At 36.6% G+C, this 11,438-nt stretch overlaps 1 pseudogene; it reads right to left on the bottom strand.

Annotated features, from left to right (window-relative positions):
- Positions 1–10,253: 10,253 nt before the first annotated feature.
- Positions 10,254–11,219, bottom strand: LOC149155985 (putative L-type lectin-domain containing receptor kinase S.7 pseudogene; annotated as a pseudogene).
- Between the last annotated feature and the right edge of the window lie 219 nt (positions 11,220–11,438).

Raw genomic sequence — 11,438 nt, forward strand, 5'->3', positions numbered from 1 at the left:
TAAGAGTTTTACAGTTTTCCTTACTAATCTTTATCAAGTTTGAATTGGCAAGGAAAATATAATCTGTTTATAATTTTGCTTTAAAAATATTAATAGTAAATTAAAAAATTAAAAAAAATATATTTTAAAAATATGAATGAAAAGTTAGAAATGATAAAAGTTACCTAGTTTTGGTAGCTAATTTTTATATTTTGGATATTTTAATAAAAAATAAAAAATATTAGATAATTAAAATAAGTACAATGAGCTCAAAAAAAATCTATTTCTAATTTTATTATATATGAGATTTTTTATTATTAATAATGTTTTTTTTTCTCAAATATTATACTCTCAAAACTTTTGATATTTATTTTGTTTTGGTTTCATGTATTTTTAAATATATCTAATCTTTTATCTTAAAATTACAATTGTAATAAATATTTTATAATTGAATCTAAATTCGAATAATCTCAAACAAGTAAATTAAAAATCTTAAGATATTTAACCTTCCTCATACCTGAATGCATGACTAATGACTTAATTAATTATGTGTTCCTTTAAGCGGGAGTGCCAAGATGATTTGGGAGGCGCATACAGTCAGGTTGTTGTACATTTCGGATTAGAGAAAACAATGGCACTGCTGCAGAAGTATTTTTATTGACCGAACCTTCGATGGGATGTTGAGAAGTACATCAGATCCTGCACTCCATGTGCCATTGCAAAACCAACCATCAAGAAGCAAGGCCTATATACTCTTCTTCCTACTCATAGTCGACGTTGGGAAACCATCTCCATGGATTACATGTCAGCCCTTCCTTCTAATAAGCATGGAAACAACATTGTTTTCTTGGTCGTCAACAGATTCTCTAAGATAACCATTATGGCGGCCTGCAAGAAGAGTATCACAACATAAGCTAGTGTTAAGCTCTTCTTTGAATGAGTGTGCGTACACTTTGGGATCCCAGAGTATATTATCTCAGATTGAGAAAACAGGTTCCTACGTACATTTTGTTCAAGTCTCTGGTCAATGTTGGATACCAAACTCACTAAGTCTGCGACTTTACACCCCCAAATCAATGGCCAAACATAGGTCATTAACAGGATAATCACACACATTTTGTGCATGTACAACTTGAAGCATCCACGCACATGGGATGAAAGTCTCCCTTATGTCCAACACAACTACAATAGAGTTCTCCATAGGTCAACTAACCAGAGCCCCTTTCAGGTGGGGTTAGGATTCCAGCCACTATGTCCCATTAATGTGGCCATACCATTTGCAGTTACTCAAGTGGACTAGACTCATGTCCAGTCTGAAGCTAATAGTGTAATAACTTCATTGAGCACATTCAACACGTCCGCCAATAGGTCCATTACATATTGGACAAAGCCAATGCTAAGTACAAGCAGTGACATGATCAACATTAGGTGCCACACAAGTTCAAGGTGGGCGACAAAGTTTGGCTACATTTGTAAAAGGAGCGTCTCACTGGCCCCCACCGCAAGCTTAGCCCGCTCTGATATGGGTCATACACCATTACCAAGGATGTAGGGGATAATACTTTCAAGCTTAGCATTCCACCATTCCTTGGCATGCACCCAGTGTTCAATGTGGACTGCCTTCAGCCTTACTTTCCACCATTGCTGGACACATCTAACATTATAGAACAACTCACACCAACAGATTTAAACCCAAACTGCATGGAACATGCCACAATTGATCTCATCATGGACATGCAGATCAAGAATACTTGCCAACAAAAGATTCAACTATATTGAGTTGTCAAAGTAGGCCAACTCCTTCACCAAGGCAAGTGGTTCATTAGGGACCACGTTCAACATAAATTTCCTCACCTCATGGAGACTTTACACAGAATGGGGACCATTTCTTCCTAAGGAGGAAGCACTGGTCTATGTGGATATTGGTGGCCACCCACCTATTCCACCTAGACCTCCAATAGGTTTCATTAATTTCCTTGTTTATAGTAGTAGTTACTATTCTTAGCAGTTTTTCGAGTCGTGAACTTCCGGAGCAGTTTTGACCCACTAAATGGTGCTTTTTTTAGGTCCACAGCAGGTTTGCAGCCATAGGTGGGGGTTTGCTAGAAATATTGTAGGAGTTAGAGAGATATTTCAACCGATGTATCGTACACGCCAAACTGAGATAATGTGACCAAGCTATGACCTCGGAAAGTTGGCTGCCCAACTAACCCCAACGGGGCCCATAAACTCTTGGTGTTCCATCTCCTGGGGTTAGGGTTCTAGTTGTTTAGTGCTTTCCCTTATTGTTAAATAATAAAAAGGCCCTTTAGCCTCATTGTAACACATTTCTAAGGCATGTACTCGCCACATCTCTTCTCAGAGATAAGCTACCATTGCCTGAGCTAGTTTATTTCCATTCTATATGTAAGCATATTTCAGTTCTTTGAGATTAATCAAATGAAGTGTTATTTCTGCTGCATCTCTATATTTATGGTTATATATGTATTATTTTGTGTTCTTGTTTAAGTTCGGATCATTCCAGGGCATCAATACTTTTTCAGTCCATCCCAAGAACTCAAAATCACAACTCTCTCTTAAGGATCCCACTGGCCACCCACTAGTTCAAGGATGCCCCACCTGGTAGCATCCTACCAACCTTCAACAACATCTTGTTTCAAGTTCTAAAGATTGAAGCTTCAACTCCTCTCTTGGACCTCCTTCAACCAGGTACCAAGTTTCTAAGGTTGCCTCGGGTTTTCTTCCCCCTCACCCTCTTGGCTTCCTTATCCCAACTAAGATTATTTATCTTCAGGGAGAGGAATAATTGTCATTTAATTGTCTATTAAATGAAACTCTCTTTTAGCATTTTTCCCATAATTTTATGGTTGTCCATAGCTTGTATAAAAAAAAATCAAGTACATAAAAATAACATTTATCTTTTATCATCCACCTAGGCCTTTTTCCACAGTTTTACCAAGCCATTTGTGGTAAAACAAAACATTTACGACTTTTATCGAGGGGTGTTGCAAACAAAATTTGTCTCAAGGGTTTTATCCTCGAAGATTAGAGCATTTATGGCCCTCCAAATCCCCTATAGGACATAGAGAAGGACAAATCTATGGGCTCTAGCTCTGCAGTTCCAAAAATTATTGCAATTATGTAGAGAAGCAGAATCTATAATATAAGGAACTCCCAATAGAGATATCACCTCCTCCCAAATCGCAACAATGAAGGGGCATCAGAGGAATAGGTGAATGTTGTTCTTTGAATCCCGCCTACACAGAGAGCACCGATCAAGACCTAAAAGTCCTCTCCTCTACAAATTGTCCTAAGTCAATATGCGGTTATGTATGGCCAACCCAAAAAACACTTAATAAACAATAATATACCATTACCAAGTAAAATTCATTAAGTCCTTTCATTGAGTACATGCACTCAATTACATTTAGAGATTAGGTATTAGATAATAACCTAAAAATATTAAATTTAAGTAATCTACTCAATCCAAGTGACGCCAAAAATTTTCAAAACACTAAATTCACTTTTGAATTCAAAACTATGGTGTAGAGACAAAAATTTATTATATAAGGAAATTTTCAAAACACTAAATTCATTTTTGAAAAATAAAAAAAACAAAAAAAACATTTCTAACTCTTTCTTAAAAAAATTTGAAAACATCACGTAATTAAATTATGTACACCCGAATAACTTGCATATAACCACAAATAACATGCTGAATCAAATAGTTAAACTACACCCTCTATAAAATACTTATAACAATAAATAGCATGCCAACAAAGAGCTTACAACAATCCTTTGTTATATACAAAAGCCAAACCCTATGGCTACTTCATAAAACCAAGTATTTTCTTTTACCTTATTGTAAAGAAGAAAAGATAAAAATAATTAAACTGAAAGACCTTACGCTTCATCATATACAAAAGCTAAAGTCCCTAGTGCTGCTTCATAAAACTGAGTCTTTTCGCTAGGATTCTATTGGAAATTCGTACATGCTCCATGATTCAAAAATCGCTCGACACTCATTTTTTCCCACTGTTTAGGCCAACCAATTTGACTGAATTTAAGCTTATAACATCTTATGAAGCTTGACTAGATAAACATTCACGTCACAAAAGCGATAATTATGAACCAATAATAAAAATCCTTATAGATTAAAGCATTGGTTTAAAGGTTTGACACTCATCTCCAATGCTAAGGAATAGCAGTGAATATTCTACAACGAGAAATCCACAAATCGCCTCGTCGTTCCATTTCCATTTAGATGACAAAGAGATTGTCACGAATTCATGGGAGGTCGGTACACTCCCAGTGCTAGTTAGTGAGTTGGTGGTGAAACGGGTCGCGAGACTGTTGTCATGGGACCAGACGAACGACAACCTGAAGAAGGGTACCAATGGTGGAGGCATAGCCCGACCCAGTATCTGCTTAACCTCCCTCATGGTTGGACAGAACTCTAGATTCGGATGGGAGCATGCCAGTCCCAACACCAGCAAACGTTTGAATCAGAGATCACACAGTTAAACACATAAACAGAACTTGTCTTCATTCAATGGATTGGACGGGTTTTTATACACAATAAAGAACCTTCTGGGGTCTTTCTTGAGTCGGTGGCTTCGCTAAGAAGCTATCCAGCTTCGCTGAATTCTAGAAGAAGCTAGATGCAGCATTAATGGCGGTGGTTGGAATTACTTACTATTTTTCCAACACTCCCCCTTAATTCCAACCATATAACAAATATACAATACACTGTAAACATACTCTTAATTGTCATGCCTGCTGGTCTAAGTCTCAGCTAGGCTTACAATATAATCTTGATTTTCTACAACACATAACTTACTTCTACAAAACTCAAATTTTGCCTTCCCAAGAGGCTTAGTGAATATGTCAGCTACATTCTCATTTGTATTACAGTACATTAGAGAAATTTCTTTTGATTGGACCTTTTCTCTTACAAAATGATATTGTGTGTCTATATGTTTTGACCTTGCATGACATACAGGATTGTTCCCCAGTTTGATGGTGCTTTGATTGTCACATCTGATCACTGTAGGTTCTTGTTGACCTTCACCAACATCTTCAAGTATTCTTCTGAGCCATATAGCTTCACAGGTGCCACTACATAATGCTTTATATTCTGCTTCAGTTGATGACAAGGAAACTGTTCTGTGTTTCTTACTGCTCCATGATATATCTTTTGATCCTATATTGAAGATGCATCCAGTGGTGGATTTCCTATCATCTGGATTTCCAGCCCAGACAAAATCAGAATGACCTATCAATTCAACATTATAGGCATTAGTATATTCAATACCAAAATTGATAGTTCCCTTTAAGTATTGAAGGACCCTTTTTGCAGCTATCCAATGGCTTTCATGAGGCTTAGCCATGAATTGACTAAGTATGCTTACTGCATAAGCAATGTTTGGTCTCGTGATAGTGAGATAATTCAGACTTCCCACTAATTGTTGATAAAATGTTCCATTCACCTCTTTTGTTCCATCATCACTTCTTACTTTGATATTTTGTTCCATTGGAGTACTCACTGCTTTACATTCATTCATATGAAATCTCTTTAGTATTTCATTTGTATATTTGCTTTGTGTGATTAAGGTTCTTCCATCATTTCTCCATACTTCAAGACCTAGACAATAGTGCATCTCACCAAGATCCTTCATCTCAAATTCCTGTGATAACTTCATTTTTATATTTGCACTTAATTTATCAGCACTCACTGTTATTATTAGATCATCAACATATATAGAAAGTAATACTATATCCCCATTTCTGTCTGTCTTGACATACAAATTAGGATCGTTTTTACTGTTTTTAAATCCTTGCTGAAAGAAGAATTTGTCAATTTTCTCATACCAATATCTGGGGGCCTGTTTTAGTCCATATAAGGCCTTTTTTAATTTGCATACAAGATGTTATTTTCCTTTCTTTACAAATCCTTCTGGTTGAACAAGATAAATCTCTTCTTTTAAGTCACCATTTAGAAAAGCTAACTTTACATCTAATTGATGTAGCTTCCAATCATATTTAGCTGCAATGCTATCATTATTTTGATTGTATTCATTTTTTCAACCGGAGCAAAGGTATCTTCATAATCTATTCCTTCTTTTTGTGAATAACCTTTTGCAACCAATCTTGCCTTATACTTGTCTATGCTACCATCTGCATTAAATTTTGTCTTGTTCAACCATTTTGATCCTATAGGGACTTTATCTTCAGGTAATTCTGTTAATTCCCAAGTTTCATTTTTCATTATAGAATCATATTCTTCTTTCATAGCTTCCATCCATTCTTTACGGTTTTTGGCTCATTCATAATTTAAGGGCTCAAAAACACTCATTGCTTGAGACATTAAGGCATAATCTTTATACCTGATGGGGGCTTGAATATGTCGTGTTGACCTCTTTAGAGGTTCATTACTTTGTGGAGTACCTTCTCCTTTTCTTCTCTGTGGAGTGCCTTCATCACTTCTTGATGTGTCTTTTGGAATTTCCATGTGTTCTAGTTCTTGAGTTGATTCTACAACTTATTCTTCTTCCTTAAAGCTTTCATAAGAAGACTACCATGTATTATGTTCATCTTCTTTTATTTGTTTATCTACATGCTCATGAAATACAGCATCTCTACTTGCAAAGACCTTGTGAGTACTTGGATCATATAGTTTATATGATTTTTGATCAGTGCAATATCCAATAAAAATACATTTGATGGCTTTGGCATCTAACTTTCTCCTCTCCTCTTTAGGAATATGAGCAAAGGCCTTGCATCCAAATATCCTTAAATGACTAACCTTAGATTTAAAACCATAAAATGCTTCAAATGGTGTTTTTTGCTCAAGATACTTAGTAGGGATTCTATTTTTAAGATATATAGCTGTATTAATTGCTTCAGCCCAAGAACTATTAGAAAGTCCTTTACTTTTCAACATACTATGAGCACATTCAACTAATGTTCTATTCTTTCTCTCAGCTACTCCATTTTGTTGAAGTGTATGTGGTACTGTAAATTGTTGCATAATTCCATTTTGTTTGCAATATTTGATAAAAGCTCCTGAAGTGTATTCACCACCTTTATCTGATTGAAGAATTTTAACGCTCTTTCCTGTTTGCTTTTCAACCATATTCTTGAATTCTTTAAAGTATTCAAACACTCCACTTTTGTTTCTTATGAAGTATACCCAGGTGTATCTAGTGCTATCATCAATAAATATAAGGAAGTAATATGCTCCACCAAGTTTTAGTTTGCATTGGACCACATACATGAGTATGCACCAGTTCAAGCATTTCATGTTTTCTTCTATTTTCATACACAGGAAATTCTTCCCTATGTTGTTTTCCTAGTGCACAACCTTCACATTCAAATTGTTCACCCTTTATAATTGGAAGACTTTCTACCATCAATTTCTTTTGTAGTAACATTAGGTCATTATGATTTAAGTGTCCATACCTTTGATGCCAAAGTTCTATAGTTGACATGCCTGTTGATGCCAAAGCTTGATGCCCATTCTTCATTACATCCAACTTGTATAAGCCTCCAACTCTCATTCCTTTTGCAATAACCTTGTAGTTGTCCTGCACATCCTTTACCGAACAATGTGATTTCACAAATTCAACTTTTAAATGTTGAATAGTGATAGTGGAGACTGAAATTAAGTTCTTCTTTAATCATGGAACATACACCACATTTTGAATTTGTTTTTCTTGTCCGTTAGGCATCATAACACTTATATTTCCATATCCTTTAATTTCGTGTGATCTATTATCTCCTAAATAGATGTGTCCACCACTATTGATTTCATGATAATTATCAAACAAATCTCTTTTGCATGACATATGGATTGATGCACCAGAATCTATAAACCAAGCATTATCATCATCAGTTTCTATTGATAAAGCAGCATTGGACACAAACAATTTAAGATTGCTAACATTTTGACTAATTGCTTCATCTCTATCAACATAATTTCCTGAATGCCTTCCTTGTTTAAATTGATCAAACCTCCTTTTCATACAATTCTTAGTAAAATGACCATGTTTTCCACAGTAATAACACACATCATCTCTAATTGATTTGGCATTTGTCCTTGGTAAAGGGGTACCTTGAAATGATTTTACCTGTGGCTTTTTGCCTTTATTTTTCTCCCATTGTTTTCCTTTGAAGGACTACTTCCCTTTGGCCATCAATGCCAAATCTGAATTGGGAGATTTTTGTTTAAGGCTTCTTCTCTTCTCTTCTTCCTTCATAAGTAAACCTGCCAACTCATCAAAAGTAGGAGCCTTGTCTCTAGCTGAAAGACCAGTTTTAAAAATTTGATATTCATCAAGCATTCCATTTAATGTCACAGGAACCAAGTCTATACTAGATATTGATTCACCAATGTCACCTAATTTATCCTTTAGATCTTTAATTCTAGAAATAAAATCACTAACACTTTCATTTTCTTCCATCTTAATTGAAAGAAGCTTACTCTTTAAATACAATATTCGATTTGTAGTCTTCGTCTCATACAAATTTTTGAGAGTGTCCCATGTCTCCTTGGATGTTTTGCACTCTCTAATGTGTAGAATAATGTTGTCCTTAACTGTCATCTGCAAAATCACCTTTGCTTTGTTTTCTCGTCGCTCCCAATCTTGAATTGCAGCATCTATGGCTTGAGGGGACACTGGCTTAACTTCAACTCTAGACACAATTGCCCATGTATTGTTGCCTTCCATCAAAGTATGCAACTTAAACTTCCAATCTGCATAATTTTCACTATCTAACTTGTTAGATTCAGATAAATAATATTCTGCCAATATATTAGCCATTGTCAATAAGCTTTTGAATCCTTAAATACCAACCACCAAGATAAAAAAATTTCACAACTTCAATAAATAATTTCCTTACTCCAAAAACAAACCAAGATTTCACCATTCACCACCATCGTCGCTCCTTGTCTCCATTAATTCTTAAAAAAAAGAAAACTTCATACAAAATATACCCATTTTCATAAACTTAAAAACCACAAAGTATTCTCCCAAATCACAAAAAATAACAACCACAAACAACAACCACAACTATTTTTTTTACTTAGTTCGAACTTCCAATATATAAAATATCTCACTTTTAGACTACCAGACCTTCAGCTTAAAATCAATTAAAAAACTTCATTTATCACCAGGTATGGTATGGATTAAATATAGTGCAACCAATTTATAAAAAATATTGAGAGTATGGTTTTACCCTTATGTACACCCTGTACCAGCGAAGGCAGTGAAGGCTCCTTTGAGCTCTTTACAGAAACAGACGGTGATCTTGGTCAAGAAGCAACAACGCTGTCTCACTATTACTACAACAACTCTTCCCTCCATTAGCTCTCTCAATCGCACTCTGCAGTCTCTACACAGTAGCTCTTTCCTCCAACAGTTCGGCTCCCTCCAATAGACTGCAACTACTCTCTCTGCAGTGAAACACTCAGACATGGCGATGTAGGAACCTTTGTCTTCACGCAAACTAAAACTCTGGCTAGTTTGCCCTCTCATACCATCATGCAAGAAAAATTCTCCTAGTAGCTCCTTTACGAGCAACTCTCTCAAACTTTCAGTCAGTGACCCTGCACCCAAACTTCAATCGCAGTCTGCTCCACTCGTAGAAAAAAGTCTTACAATCGCACCACTTGCAGCGATAAAATTTGAACACTCAACAAAATGGATTCTCACAAGCTCACACATCAACCTCAAGCTCTCAACATTGGTCACTCATAAGATCACACAGTCTCACGCTCTCAACATTGAATGTGGCTCTGATACCAAATCAGAGATCACACAGTTAAACACATAAACAGAACTTGTCTTCATTCGATTGCTTAAAAAGGTTTTTATACACAATAAAGAACCTTCTGGAGTCTTTTTAGAGTTGGTGGCTTTGCCAAAAAGCTATCCAGTGTCGCCGAATTCTAGAAGAAACTAGATGCATCACTAATGGCGATGGTTAGAATTACTTACTGTTTTTCCAACGGTTTTAATGCTTCCACTTCCAAGCGTAGCCGGACAACTGTGAGTAACTTCCAAGAGCTTGTTCTCATGATACAACTTCCACACCTGACCGACCAGATCTGGCTAGTCTGCGCTGCTAGAGTTGGGGGTCCTTCCATAATAGACCTCGAGGGTGACAGCGCCAAAAACTAAACACATCAAAATTTTCCGTGGCTCACCTGTGTGAAAGCACTCTGGTGAGATGTAGCCCAAGGCTTCCGCTACAACAATTGTTGTGAAGGATCTTCAGTCGTGTTCAATCAGACGGGCGAGACCAAAGTCACTGAGTCGGGCCTTGTATTCAAAATCAAGCATGATGTTGCTGGCTTTCACGTCCCGCTGGATTGCCTGCCGCTCACATTCCTCGTGAAGATACAATAGAGCCGAGGCGACACCCGAGACAATGTTGTATCTCCGCTCCCAGATCAGAAATCCACTTGCAAAATCATCATTAAAAATATGTTTATCCAGGCTACTGTTGGGCATGTATTCATAAATCATAATCAGCTCCCCATTCTTATGGCACCACCCTAGCACCGACACTAGATTTTTATGGTGGAGGCAGTTGATAACGCTGATTTCAGAGATAAATTCCTGTTTACCTTGCCTAGAATCTTTGGTCATGCGTTTTACTGCAACCATATTTTTCCCGTTTGGCAGAACTCCTTTGTAAAGGGTTCCGAAGCTGCCTCTTCCAAGAAGAGCTGCGGGGCTGATGCTATTGGTGGCCTTCTTCAGGTCTTTGTATTTGAATTCCCTCAACCTTCCTGGAATGTTATCTAACTCGTCAAGTAACTTGCTCTCCTCCTCTGCGTTAGCTTTACTGTACTTGAGGAGCACTAAATCCCTCTGGAGGTGACAATTATTGCAAGTTCCATAGTTACCAAATTTGCTCGAATCGGGCAAAAAAATATGAAAATTCGTGTATTCGGTACAAATAGCATATTATTCATCCAAATTCAATTCGATTCGTTTCTCAGGTTTAATTTTAATTGGTTAAGGTTACATAATTTCCCCAGACGGACTATTGTTCAGGCTTGAGATCATGGATACACGAAGGAGCTGCCTGAGATACCTGCACGACTTTCACCTCAGATCCCGGATTTCCTGGAGCTTTCAGAGAGATCTAGAGAAGAGGTGGACCACTGCAGAGCTGTTGAACCATCCTTTCTTAAACGAGGAATACTCTTCCATGGAGGCAGAGCAGGCCATTAGTGATCTAGGATCCCCAACTAATTGTTGGATATTTTTAATTGGAGAAAATACCAAAAACCAAATAAATTCAAACACACAGAGGCAATGCTCTGTTTTACCTCCACAGGATCTTCTTGTGCACAGACAGCTTAATTTTTTTTTACTGAGGAACAGAGTATTTCACCATAAAAGATTTCTATTCATTAAAACAAAAAAAATTCACTCTGTCTTCATACA

The sequence above is a fragment of the Pinus tabuliformis genome, chromosome 9, assembly GCF_031772625.1.
Source record: "Pinus tabuliformis cultivar Carrire ecotype Pingquan chromosome 9, CPIR1, whole genome shotgun sequence".
Lineage (NCBI taxonomy): Eukaryota > Viridiplantae > Streptophyta > Pinopsida > Pinales > Pinaceae > Pinus > Pinus tabuliformis.